At 42.6% G+C, this 13771-nt stretch overlaps 1 protein-coding gene and 4 non-coding genes across 5 annotated transcripts in view; 2 read left to right on the forward strand and 3 right to left on the reverse strand.

The window, feature by feature from the left end:
- Positions 1-2027: 2027 nt before the first annotated feature.
- TRNAI-AAU (transfer RNA isoleucine (anticodon AAU)) lies at positions 2028-2101 on the reverse strand. The gene has a single exon. It is a non-coding gene; the product is annotated as a tRNA-Ile (tRNA).
- A 1594-nt stretch (positions 2102-3695) lies between these two features.
- Positions 3696-3769, reverse strand: TRNAI-AAU (transfer RNA isoleucine (anticodon AAU)). The gene has a single exon. It is a non-coding gene; the product is annotated as a tRNA-Ile (tRNA).
- A 6155-nt stretch (positions 3770-9924) lies between these two features.
- LOC100013336 (histone H4) overlaps positions 9925-13771 on the forward strand; it is a 44023-nt gene continuing 40176 nt past the window's right edge. The window contains exon 1 of the transcript XR_008916794.1: positions 9925-10175. The gene's annotated coding sequence lies outside the window, so the exon portion shown is untranslated. The remainder of the gene's footprint in view (positions 10176-13771) is intronic.
- Positions 12478-12550, forward strand: TRNAV-CAC (transfer RNA valine (anticodon CAC)). Its single transcript has one exon. It is a non-coding gene; the product is annotated as a tRNA-Val (tRNA).
- Positions 13295-13367, reverse strand: TRNAK-CUU (transfer RNA lysine (anticodon CUU)). Its single transcript has one exon. It is a non-coding gene; the product is annotated as a tRNA-Lys (tRNA).

Genomic DNA, 13771 nt, shown 5'->3' on the forward strand with positions numbered 1-13771 from the left:
CCTGTCGGTCCCTGGTCAGAAGCTTTAAGGAGATAGCTGCCCTGCAGTTGGTCCTGCTAACACCGATCCTGCTAACGTGACCCACATCAAACACCAGCGCTAGAGACTGACCAAAACAGGAAAGGGAGTAAGGGTAGCGGGAAAAGGAATGCAGGAGACTTAAGAAATGCTTTAAAGCCCAGAAAGTGGGGACTAGAGCGAGTCCAGGCTCCTACTCGTTCTTTATCACAGAGACCTTCAGTGGTACTCCTAACAGAGTGGGATCTCTAAGGAGAAACAAAAACCGAGCCAACCCAGTCGCGAAAGCCAAAGGAGAATTGCCTGGGGAATTGCAAGGGGGAACATGAATGCTTCAAACATTGTGCCATTTTGACCGGCATAGCTACACACTTTTATAACGGGGCCTTCAAAAAACGATTTCAAAAACAATTCAGAGATCTTAGAATATTCTGCATTTCTTACAGCCCCTTGGTATACCATTGCATACGGGGATCACAGATTCTGGCCGTTCCCCCAGTTGAGGCCGGTCCCCCTTTATTTTCTGCTCTTTGCCTCTACAAAAAGAGCTGCTATAAAAAGTGTTGCGCACCTAGGTTCCTTCTCTCTCCACTGTTTTCATTGGGTGTAATAGACCTGATAGCAGGTCAGGCCCAGTTTAGCTCCTGACACCGTTTGCCCCAGTCCCCACCTTTGCTTCGCTACGCTGAGAGCATCGAGCTGCTCCTCGTCGTTCCCAGGAGGCTTCTCTTCATTCCCGCCTCGCGGGTTACTTAGTCTGGGTGCAGCACGTTCTCGGAACCGTTCTCTGGGCATTTCCAACTCTGAACAGCCAGTCGATTGTGATTTCCCGAGCGAGGCACTTGTCCTTGCTCGTAGTTGAAAGCGAAGGACTAGGAAATCCTTGCTGCCTTCTGACTTCACCTGATGGTGATGTTCACTTCCGAGCGGCTAGGAAAATTCCCGTGTCCGAGTATTTCCTAGTTCCAGAGGCCAGGATTTCTCCTTCACTGGCCACGCAATTCATTTGTCTGTTTAGTTTCCTTTCACTTTGGGAAAGGAGAACAGCAAACGTACTTCAGGGATGTGCCAGTGCTGGGCTAATTCAAGAGAACGGGAGATTTCTGTGCTTCAGTAAGACTGTGCTCTAAAAAACAACGGATAATCAAGACGGACTACAGAGAAGCGTGAATGATTTCCACACGCTGACGCAGAGTGAAGTAAGCAGAACCGGGAAACAGAATTCACCCCTACTTCCGCAAAGGCAGGGATGGAAAGAGCAACCGCCAAAGGTGCAGAAGTGCAAGTTTCAAAACTACAAAGAACAAGTCGAAGAGGGATCGAAGGTCCACGGATGTGGAGCGTTCCATATATTTTCCAGACTGTTTCAATGAGCGTTCAACCTTCTTCCTCTTTTTTCTAAAAAATAAATAAATAAATAAATATATATATATATATATATATAATTTTTTTTTAAGTTGCTGAAGGGCAGCTAGAGGAGACTCGGGATAGAGAGCCAGGGCTGGAGACTGGAAGTCCTGGTTCAAAATACCTCCTAGCTGTGTTATCCACTTAAGCCCAATTGTCTAGTCCTTTTACGGCTCTTCTGCCTTGGAACCCATACCTATTTTTGATTCTGAAAGAAGGTAAGGGTTTGTTTGTGTATTTGTTTGTTTTTTCAAGCTGCGACCGTTACATAGGATAGCTTTCTGGGAGGATCTGGGAGAAGAAAGGAAGTTATTCTGGTGCCTAGAAAACGAAAGGCGGTGGATAGAAACCAGCGCGATTTTACATGTATGGACAGGTGGTTAGGGTTAGAAACCCACATTTTTACGTATATGCATTCATCTCAGCCCACCTGTCCGGGGAATGTTTGTCAGTTGTCGCGGTTATTTCTTTTTCGTTGTTTGACTTGGTTTCCTTCCACACCAAGTGGAAAGCGCGCAGAGTTTCGCTGAGGGGCCCTCCTCCTCAAGGTGTTTTTCTCTCAAGGTGTTTTTCTAGGAGAGAGCAGGCCTGTAAAAGGCAAATGGCCCGTACGGGGATCGAACCCGCGACCTTGGCGTTATTAGCACCACGCTCTAACCAACTGAGCTAACCGGCCCACGTGAAGCTCCCTTTTAGGAAACCTCCACAGGAGGAAGGTAGAAAAGCCCCCACCCCACCCCCACCCGTGCCTCTGAGCTCGCTAGCTCGCTGTCTACTGTTACAAAATACAAATACGATACAAAACGAGGCACAAGACGCTCCTTCTTTGCAAGGAGCTCACGATCTAACAGAGGTGACAACAACCAAACAAAGATGTTTCAACAACAAGCTCCAAGGAGCTGAAATAGGAAAGCATTCAAAGAGTACCAGAATCAAGAGGAGTCGGGAAAGGCTTCTTGTACAAGAGGGATCTCCTCAGAGGTGAGCAGGGAAAACATCCCAAGCATGGGGGACACTTTGGTGGGAATAACCCACTACTGGGGCTTGGCAGGCTGACATTTGTGACATCACCAGGGGGTTAGGAACTGAAGGGAAGAAAACCGTGTGGAGTTAAATTTGTTCACCAACGGGATAAGGTGAGGAAGAGAGGAGAGAGAGCAGCTAGAGCGTGCCTGGGGGAGAACTGGAGAGCTGAAGCACTGGATCATGGCTGCAAGTTGACAAAGACTAGGATTTCTTCCGAGAAGGGAGAGGAAGAGGTGAAAAGGCAATGGAGGAGTGTGTTTAGATAAGGGACTTGAGAATTCTTGACCCTAGAGGTGGTGCACTTGGGGATGATGGCAAGATCAAGAGGAAGGCCATCTTTGTGTGGGTGAGGTACGACGGAGGAGCAAGTTGAGCACCGAGTGAGTAGGTTGAGGAAACGAGTGGTTCGAGTATTCCGAGAAAGAAATCATCGTTGTTATTGTTTGACCTTCGTTGCTGAGGAGGACCAACGACATCAAGGGGTGATGCCTTGAGCTGTGCATGAACTGGATGGAAGTGAGGCAGAGTTTTGTCGCACTCTCTCTTCTAGAGTCGCCCAAGTCCAGGGCCAAGACAAAAACTCCGCACGCCTGGTGATGTGATGGCTAGCTACTTCGATGTCTCGCCGGCTCAAAGTGTTCTACAGTGCCTGCTTCCGTTGCCTTCATGGCCTTTGGGAGAAATTGTTTTTATCCACCTGTTCCACCAGGGGAGGTCTTCGTGTAGTCGGGGTAGGCATCCCCCCGATTTACCAAAGAATTTGAGGCTCGTCGGTTACTCTCCACCTGGTTCAGACCGTCTAGGAGATGGTTTTGGTTTTTTGTTTGTTTGTTTTGCTTTTACCTGGTGTGGCTGGTGTGCATACCACAGCTTCCTGAAGCCACAGGTGAGAGCTGTGTCCCAGGTGGACAGCAGTGGAGGAGGAAAGCATCCTTGAAAAGGGCTCAGCAAACCGCCCTGCAGGAACTAGTCTTCTCTGGCCACCGGGGGCTCGGATTTAAAAAATGTGGTTTAAAAAGTGAAGGAAGAGAAGGTTGCCGAAGCTCTCTGAGTTCGCCACCGGAGGTGATTGCGCTTCCAATTTCTCTTTTCGTTGATTGCCTTCGTTTGTTCCCACGGCGCGAGTTAGCGGTGGAGGTTTATCTGAACTGAAATGCCTCTGCTTCACCTAGCTATCCCCTGGGGTTTCTTCTAGGAGTGGTGCGAGCAGTGAGCAGTGACTGTGCGAGCCTGTAAAAGGCAAGTGGCCCGTACGGGGATCGAACCCGCGACCTTGGCGTTATTAGCACCACGCTCTAACCAACTGAGCTAACCGGCCCACGCAAACGTGGCTTCTAGGGAACATATACACGGGGAAGACAAAAAAGGCTCTTTGGGCTTTACTACTTTTGCTCTATAAATATACTTAAGCAGACGATAGTTGAGGATTTACGTTTGGGGATTGCCCTGGTCCTGTATATACACACACAACACCTGTGTGTCGGACACAAGAATTTCTGCCGTGTCCATCTTCACTAACGTTTCTTACTCACAAACGTGCCCTCCATGCTTGTGGCTTGATTGATCACATGTGTCCTTTGTCCGCACTCTAGTAAAAGTCAACCTGTGGGAGAGTGGGCATCGCTAATACACGACAGTGCATACACAAACGCACTGGTTGGGTTGTTTCTTTGTTTTTTGGAGGAGAAGGTGGGTTTGGAAGCTATGCTGCCTTATTAAATGTGCCTTGATTTTACTGACATGCCTCCTAGGAAAGTGGTTTTTAAAAAAGACATGGGGGATCATGAAGTTTTTGTTTGTGCCACACTTTAAGCTTTATTAATGCCTTTCTTTTTTACTTCACAGTTACATCCTGGGGCAAGGGACTTGCTACGAAACTGGACCGTGCTTTCAGTCGGAGTTCTCTCTCTCTCTCTCTCTCTCTCTCTCTCTCTCTCTCTCTCTCTCTCTCTCTCTCTCTCTCTCTGTCTGTCTCTCTCAAACCTGCCTTTCTCATCCTTGCATAGATGATAGAATTCAGAGACTGAGTGAAATGATACTACCTGGGGAGAACAACAGAAGAGCTTGGGACTCAAAAGAACGCCAGCCTTGAGGCTGTGAGCTGCCCAGGAGAATGGGTCCTGGGTATCTGATGGGATTTTGTGGTCAAAGCTGTGCCCATGGTGGCCCAGTGTGCTGGTATCTAGAGCCTAGAGCTGTGGAGGTATGGAATTCATCTAGTAATTGGATTCATCTATCATTTTGACCTCTCTCCAAACGTGAACTTTACATGAATATATAGCCAGATAGTTCACTAGAGGCTTGAACTGTGGAAGTATGTTTGATTGTGGGAGGAGAGAGAGTCTTAAGAAGAGGGTGGAGTTGGGTTGGTATCCCAGTGGGATGGAGAGGATGAGAGGTGGCATGATTGTTTCATGGAGATGGAGGGTACTGATCTAGGATGAGATGAGAAGATGAAGAACAGGGAGTAGGTGAGAACATCCTCAGGGGCCCTTGAAAATGAAACCCTTTTCTTTGTTTGCCCCCAGGAGAGAATACTCCTGAGGTTCCTAGAGTCCTAGATTTTGATTGTCTTAGGAGGGTTAGCCTAGGAAAGAGATTTCAAGATGCCTGAGCAACAGAAATCCAGAAAGACTGAAGCCTGTCAATCTCCTAGGAGATTGCATCTCTAATTATAGGTCTATATGAGCCTGATTGCTCATGTGTATCACACATGATAAGGATGATTATAGTTTGGTATTCTTATCATTATCAGTATTAGAGTAAATTGCTAAATTGTAACTGTGGATTTAATCATAAGAAATCATCCCAGCTATTAGTTGATTGACTAACTGAGTATAGGACCTTTATAATACATAGTCTGTAGCAGTAGTAAACTAGTCATTTAAATCCCTGTAGGCATATAATTCTATGGAAGTGAGTTCTCTCCCTACTTTTATTACCTTAACCAATGTAGAGACTTGCTTTTGAGATGATTATACAAAAGACTGCAGAGACTAAGGTGCTCACAGATAACTGACAAATTGCCCTTTGAGGACACAGACATTTCACCATAATCACTGAGTCCCCTCAAAAAGAATAGTGCATGAGTTATTGGCCCTAAACGTGGGACCCTTGCTGTTGGAAAGGTCAATAAAGAAGTCTGTATCTTCCTCTTTTTCTTTATAAAGACATGTCACATGTGATGCTCAGTGTCTCAGACCATGCTGGGTGTGTCTGTCTGGAGACCTCTGACTTGTGTGATTTTACTTGCTGTCATAGTAAAGCTAACTTGCTCAGAAACTTTGTTCCCGGGTTTTTCTCTACCCATACAGAATTCAGAATGTTGGACCCATTACCTGCCTGATGGTATTCCCCACATGGGAACAAATACTAAAACTATCCCCTCCATATGTGTTAGCCATTCTTGGGTATTCCGGGTCAAAGACATATTTTAGTCACTTTTTAAGTATAATTCCAAATTAGAAAATGATGGCCCAATGACATCTTCCCTAAGAGTTCTTTAATATCTGTTTTTCCATGACCCCATCATCATTGATTATTCCCAACTTCTGCCATCTTTGCTAATTTTCTGCATATGAGGTAAAAACTCAGAGATGTTTGATATATATACATATATATATATTTCTCTTGTTAGTGATTTCAAGCAATGTTATCACATATTGTTAATAATTTCTAATTCTTCTGAGAATTCTTTGTTCATACAAGCAATCCAATGGGGAATGGCTTTTGATTTTTAAAATGTGTTAGGTTTCTATCTATGTTAGAAATCAGACCTTTATTGAAGATATGTGATTCAAAAATATCCCTACCACCACCACCAACCTTCTTGAGGCAGCCAAGTGGCTCGGTGGATAGAACACCAGGTCTCCAAGTGGGAAGTTGTGGGTTCAAATTTGGCCTCAAATGTGCTGCATGACCCTGGGCATGTCACTTAAGATTATTTGCCTAGCCCCGGCTCTTTTGTCTTAGGGCTGTTCTTGGAACAGAAAGTAAGAATTTTTTTAAAATGTCTCCTCTCCATCACTCTGAGTACTTTCCTTCTTTTCCTGTTTACTATGGAACCTATTGACACTCTGATCTGACACTATACTCAGTATAGTACTAAATTAGCAAGTTACTTCAAATAGTTTCATCTTTAAAAAATCATTTTGGAATTTTACCAGCCAGATAACACAAGGAGGCCAATGATTTTTAAAAAATTAATTTTAAATCAAAATATTTATAGTAATCCGTTTTGTAGTAACAAGAACCTGGGATCAAAGCGAAAGCCCATCTATTGCATTAATGGCTAATTGCAAGAGATTATTTATGAGCTGGAAGAAATAACTATGATGACTATAGAGAAGGATGGGAAGAGATATGTGAATGGTTGGAAAGTATAGCAGCAAAACAAAGAAACCAATAGACATGATTTTTGCTGTTCCTGGTTTCAGTTGTATTGGACTCTTTCTGACTTCATTTTATAGTCTGACAGAGATATTGGAGTGGTTTGCCATTTTCTTCATTTTAAAGATAAGGAATGGAGGCCAACAGGATTGAGTGACTTGCCCAGAATCAGATTGCTAAAGAGCATTTGAGGCCAGATTTGAACTCCCCAAGATGAATTTTTTTCCAATTCTAATCCCAGTATTCTATCCACCGTGCACCCAGCTGCCCACAAAATGGCTACAGCAACATAAATGGAAAAATAAAACCACAAAAGAAGAATCAAAATTGAATGTGGTGAAATTCTATTATTCCAAGAGTGACTACAGAGAAGAGCACTGCATAGAATGTCATGCTTCTTCTATGTGTTGCTTAGTTTTACTAACTTCTTTCCCCTCTCTTTCTGATTCTTTATTCTTGACTTCGTGAGAAGGGAAGGGAAATATTTGCCAAATATAGGTCATGTTTTAAAAAAAAAGATATCAAGAGGATTCATTAAAACACACACACACACACACACACACACACACACACACACCTACCTCTGCTGGGAACATGAGAACTCATTTAGGCAGAAAACAGATGCAGACCATCTCCATGGTATATTACAAGAGGTCCAAATGGATGCTACCTCCAAATATATCAGGTCACATTTAATAGATTAGAGGAGGTGGGAAGGAGTTCTTTTTCATTACCATTACTAGGTGGTTTCCTAAAAGAAGATATCCTTGTTTTAACCAAACAAGGGAAAGAGACGATATTAAAAGGAAAAAAAAATACATTTTTATTATAAAATATTGAAATACTGCTGCTGCAGGAACAAGATCAATGTAGGCATATTTAGAGGGGAGATTATCAATGATGGGAAAATGGCATCTTATTTCTAAAGGAGATTGATATACAGGAACTACTAGAATTTACCCTGGTTCATTTATCAATCAACAAAATAGATCATGACATCAATGGATATGCGAGTTTATCAAAAGAATTTCAAACGATGACTCACCTAATGAAATAGTGCTGAAAATCACAAATAATAATAAAAATGCACATCAAAAGTGTTTTGAGGCTTCTCTACCAATCAACAGATTATTAAAGATGACAAGAGATGGGAATAGTCAAAGCTAGAGGGAGGCATTGAAAAGACAGGAATGTGAATTCATTAGTGATAGAGCTATAAACTGGTTTAACTATTCTGTAAAATAATTAGATTGTACAGGATATATGATTTATCTATATAAATCTATCTGTCTATCTACCATCTATGTATATATGGGAGCTAGGTGACCAGGGGATAGAGTCATGCCTGGAGACAGGAAGTCCTGGATTTGAATTTGGACTCAGACACTTCTTAGCTCTGGGACAAGTCACTTAACCCTCATTGCCTAGCCTTTACTGGTCTTCTGCCTTGGGACCAATATCAATTGATTCTAAGATAGAAGTTAGGGGCTTTTATTTTTAATGAAAGAAATTATATTCTAAAAGTCCCTACAACATTTACACTTTAATTAGATATAATGTGGCTATGATGATCTTCAAAGAGATCATTCCTTTGTTGTTGTTGTTATTGTTGACCTTTTGGATAGATCTTTCAGGGTCCTTACAGAGCAATAGAAACACTGAGTGAAAAGATACCTCAGTTTGGAACTTTTACTGGATGCTGGCAGATTGCTCTCCAAAAGAATTCTAGGAGTTTGCAATTCCATCAAAAAATGAACAATGGTATCTTTTCTTTACATCGCCACCAGCACTGGATTTCATTGCTTTAAGTTGCTTTTTTTAATTTTACTAATTTGATGAGTAGAAATTAATATCTTACACTTGTTTACATTTTCATTCCTTTGATTATAAATGGGTCTTATCATCCTCTAGCCCCACCTCCAATTGATGTGCTTTGTAGCTAAAATCCTTGAAAAGGCTGATTAAAATGGGTACTTCTACTTTTTCTTCTCTCACTCTCTTCTTAGATTCTTACAATCCAGTTTGTCAATAAAGAGCTAGGTCAATTGTACAAAAAATCAAGCCATTCTCCAATTGATAAATGGGCAAGGGACATGGATAGGCAGTTCTCAGATAAAGAAATCAAAACTATTAATAAGCACATGAAAAAGTGTTCTAAATCTCTTGTAATCAGAGAGATGCAAATCAAAGCAACTCTGAGGTATTACCTCACACCTAGCAGATTGGCTAACATGACAGCAAAGGGAAGTAATGAATGCTGGAGGGGGTGTGGCAAAGTTGGGACATGAATGCATTGCTGGTGGAGTTGTGAATTGATCCAACCATTCTGGAGGGCAATTTGGAACTATGCCCAAAGGGTGATAAATGACTGTCTGCCCTTTGATCCAGTCATAGCACTGCTGGGTTTATTACCCTAAAGAGATAATTAAGGAAAATGACTTATACAGGAACATTCATAGCTGCCCTCTTCGTGGTGGCAAAAAATTGGAAAATGAGGGGATGTGCCCTCCAATTGGGGAATGGTTGAACAAAGTGTGGTATATGTTGGTGATGGAATACTATTGTGCTCAAAGGAACAATGAACTGGAGGAATTCCATGTGAACTGGAACGACCCCCAGGAAGTGATGCAGAGTGAGAGGAGCAGAACCAGGAGAACATTGTACACAGAGACTGATACACTGTGGTACAATGGAATGTAATGGACTTCTCCATTAGTGACAATGCAGTGATCCTGAACAACTCGGAGGGATTTACGAGAAAGAACACTATCCAAATTCAGTGGAAAAACTGTGGGAATAGAAACACAGAAGAAAAACAATGGCTTGATTACATGGGTGGAGGGGGATATGATTGGGGATGGAGACTCTACAGTCTAAATGATCATCCTAGTGCAAACATCAACAACATGGAAATAGGTTCTGATCTAGGACCCATGTAAAAATTGTGCTTTGGCTAAGGGAAGGGGTGAGGGAGGTGAGGGAAAGAATATGATTCTTATAACCAAGGAATCATGTTCTAAATTGATTAATTAAATACTATTTTCAAAAAATAAATAAATTTAACATCCTTGGCAATAAAAAAAAAATCCATTTTCTCAGATTATTCCACTGAAACTGCTACCTCTATACTTATCAATTGTTAAAGGGAATTTCTTAATCTCTCCCTCTATCTAATTTAAGAGGGGAAATAGCAGGGTTTCTCAGTAGATCAGAGAAACTTTCAGGTTCAGTGGGCAGTGAGCCAGAGCTGAAGATTCCATTACCAAGGAGACCAGGACCCTGAGGAGAGGAAGTAGGAACTGCTTTCTGGCAGAAAGATTGTAAACCAGCATTTGGTGAGTGAGCAGATAAGGAAGCTTTATCAGCTGCTGAAGGAAGGGTGGTCTTTTCCTCCAGGATCTCTAGAAAGCAGGAGGTCTGGCTCTCAGGCAAGGGACTGCTGGTAGTTGGCTGTTGACAGTTGGATGTCTATTGTGTTAGGGAGTTAGAGAATATTCTACAGATAGAGTAGATTAGGCCTGGTGTGCCAGACAGAAGAATGTGTCCTCAGAAGATAGTTAGAGGTAGTATTAGGCAAGTTTAGTAGTTATTAGGAACTATTTATTAGTGAGACTTAGTTTAGGTAGATGTATAGGGAATAAGATCTGTAATCTCTCTTTTTCTCTTTTCTATCTTTCCATCTGTACTTCTTTCTAAATTAAAGTTTTTTATTAAACTGTTCTTACTTTGTCAAACTCCTACATTTGACCCTTCGACAACGAACCCTAAACCTAACCCCAACCTCTGCTGTTCTTAATCTCTTATCTCCAACAGTTTTTCAGACGACTTGAACTAGATTTCCAATACACATCACAAAATGAAACATGATCAAAACAAAAACTCAGCATCTCTTTCCCTAAATCCTCTCCTATCCTTTTTACCTATCCTTTTTACCTATCCTATTACTGTAGAGGATAATGTCCTTTCAGTTTCACAGGCTAACAATTTAGAAGTTTTCTTGGACTCATTTCTCACCTCTCATATCCAATCTGTTGCTAAGGTCTATTGATTTCATCTTTGCAACACCTCAAATATAATCCCTTTATACCTCTGACCCTGTCACCACTTTGGTGTAGACCCTTCTTGATGCTTGCACTATTGCAGTAGCCTGGTCTGCCTGTCTAATTCACTCATCTCTGTTAGATAGCCTGGTCTGCCTGCCTCTTCTCACACCAATTCATTCTCCATTCAGCCACCAAAATGGTTTTCTTAAAGCTTAATTTCTACTCAGTGAACTCAGTGGCTACCTATCATGTCCAGGATCAATATAAAATGCTCTATTTGGTATTTAATCCCATTCAAAAATCATTCTCTTTCTTCTCCCACATTTCTGGTCTTCTTACACTTTACCCCTCCTCCCATCCTCTTCCATCTAGTCATACTTGCCTCCTTGCTGTTCCACAAACAAGACACTCCTTCTTTCAGCTCTGAGAATTTTCTCTGTCCCCTATGTTTAGAATATTCCTCATTTCTGCATTCAGGCTTCAAGGTCCAACTAAAATCTCATCTTTTATAGGAAGCCTTTCCCAACTCCTCTTAATTCTACTGTCTTCCCTCTTTTAATTATTTGCCATTTATTCTGTATATACCTTGTCTGCACACATTTTTTGATTTGTTGTCTCCCTCATTAGATTGTGAAATCCTGGGGGGGGGGGTAGAGGGGGAGGGATTGTCTTTTGCTTCTTTGTGTATCTCCAGCAGGTAGCACTGTGTGTAGGATATAATAGTCACTTAATAAATGTTAGTGATTGATTTGGGGGGAACAACTGTTTTTCCCTCTTTGAAAATGTATCTTCTCACAACCTAGGAGTATTTATTTTGGACCTCTGTAACTTTTCAATCAATTCTTATAATTATGTTATAGGACAAAACTTGCAGATTTTAGACGGAGTAGGAAGAGAATATGGGCAGCTCCGTGGCACATCAGATAGAGTACCAGGCCTGGAGTCAGGAAGACTCATCTTTTTGAGTTGAAATCTGGCTTTCAACACTTAGTAGTCATTTAACCTTGTTTGCCCCAGTTTTCTTGTTTGTCAAATGAGCCGGAGAAGGAAATGTCAACTCACTCTAGTAACTGCTAAGAAATCCCTAAATGGGCCCACAAGGAGGCAGACAAGATTGAAAAATGATTGAACAACTGGGAGAGACTGTTGTTGATAAACTGGAAACCAGCAATCCTGTTTCCCCACTAGAGAAATGGCTGTGATCAGGCTACTTTACTCATCTCTGTTAGATGGCAGGTGTAGGTAGCATGAATAAGTACTGAGCTCATAGAGGCCCTCTTTAGGAAGCTTCAGCCAGTGTCCTTTTATGAGTATCAGGGATGCGCTGTACTCAGGGAGGAGTTCGTAGTGGTCTGAGAAATACACGCTGGAAAGTGGCAGGGTAGGAAGCTTCAGAGAAAAGCGCCAGTGAGGCAGCCGCCTGGACTGGGGTGGAGAGACGGTAGAGAGAGGACAACGTCAGATGGTTTGTGTGGGTGGCCATCCGGGTACAAGATCGAACACAGAATCCTTAAAGAATATCTTATAGCTTGGTAATTATCACTCTGAGCAATAAATTTCAGGTGTGAAGACTGAATGATTGCTTTCGGAGTTCGTTTCCGTAGTGTAGTGGTTATCACGTTCGCCTCACACGCGAAAGGTCCCCGGTTCGAAACCGGGCGGAAACATCCCCTTTCCTTCTTTTTGTCAGCAAACACTGCTGGGGAAAGAGGAACAAATGATATAAAAATGCCTTCGGGCCACATGCCAGACAATTAGCTCACGCTGCTGGAGCTAGTGGTGCTGGAGAGAGAGAGAAGTGCATCCTTGCTTGCGATGTGTCCGGGGCCTGTGGGGAAGGCAAATAGGGAGCGTTTTGCTTCCACATCGAAGTAATGACCCCCTCACCCCAGCGCTTCTCCTTGAATGATCCATTTGCCTTTTCATGCTCAGTTACCCAAATAGGAGAAGCCCAGAAGAGGACCATTCAAGCCCAGTAGAGCAGGTGTTTTGCTTCTCTAAGGAAGGATAGAAAGCTTAAAAAAAAAAAGGCTCTGCTAGTGCGAATTTTTCGCTGCTACCCTAACTGTTGGCCCAGATTCGGTTATCGATACTAGCTCCTGCCCAGAATTCCAAGTTTCTACTTCAGGTAGCTTCCTGGAAGCTGCAGAGAGGAAAATGTCGGAAGTAGTGCTTTTTACAGTGGAAATCTGCTCCAGATCTTGCAGGGAGCTGTTTGAACACAGGCCAGAGTGTAATCTTGCTGTGGGCTGCATTTCTGTCTTTGACTTTGTCTCCTATTAGAAAGTCTTGGGCTATTGTGTGTGTGTAGGCACTTACACAAACCTGTTGAGTTGTGTAATTGAGACCCGACAGGTGCAAAGAAAACAGAAGAATCCACAGAATGCCTTATTTTAAAATGAAGGCACGCACGCCCAACGTGGGGCTCGAACCCACGACCCTGAGATTAAGAGTCTCATGCTCTACCGACTGAGCTAGCCGGGCGAAGGATAGTATTAGGACTTCCTGCCGTATCTCAGAAGAAGTATTACTGTTAGCTCTTACTACAGCTGCAGAAAGTTCAATACAACCATCTTCGATTTCCTTTTTTAGCGGGGGATTTTTCTTTATTTTCTCTCTTGTGCCACAAGAAGACTGGGTAGACAACGGTTAACGTGAAACAGGCACTGAACGGTGGAGAAGCCAGGAAAAGACAGTCTCCACCTCTCACTTCTTCATAGACATTCTTTTCTACCCCCAAAAATAGCACTTCACTTTAGAGTGGAATTATTCCATTTCCTAGTGGAATAGCCTATATCAATCTTCAGCAGCAGATCAGTGAGAGCAGAGAGTGTTGATTTTGGTCAAGAGTGACTGGCAGGAGGAGGAGGAGACAAACAATTCAACCT

The sequence above is a fragment of the Monodelphis domestica genome, chromosome 2 (assembly GCF_027887165.1).
Source record: "Monodelphis domestica isolate mMonDom1 chromosome 2, mMonDom1.pri, whole genome shotgun sequence".
Lineage (NCBI taxonomy): Eukaryota > Metazoa > Chordata > Mammalia > Didelphimorphia > Didelphidae > Monodelphis > Monodelphis domestica.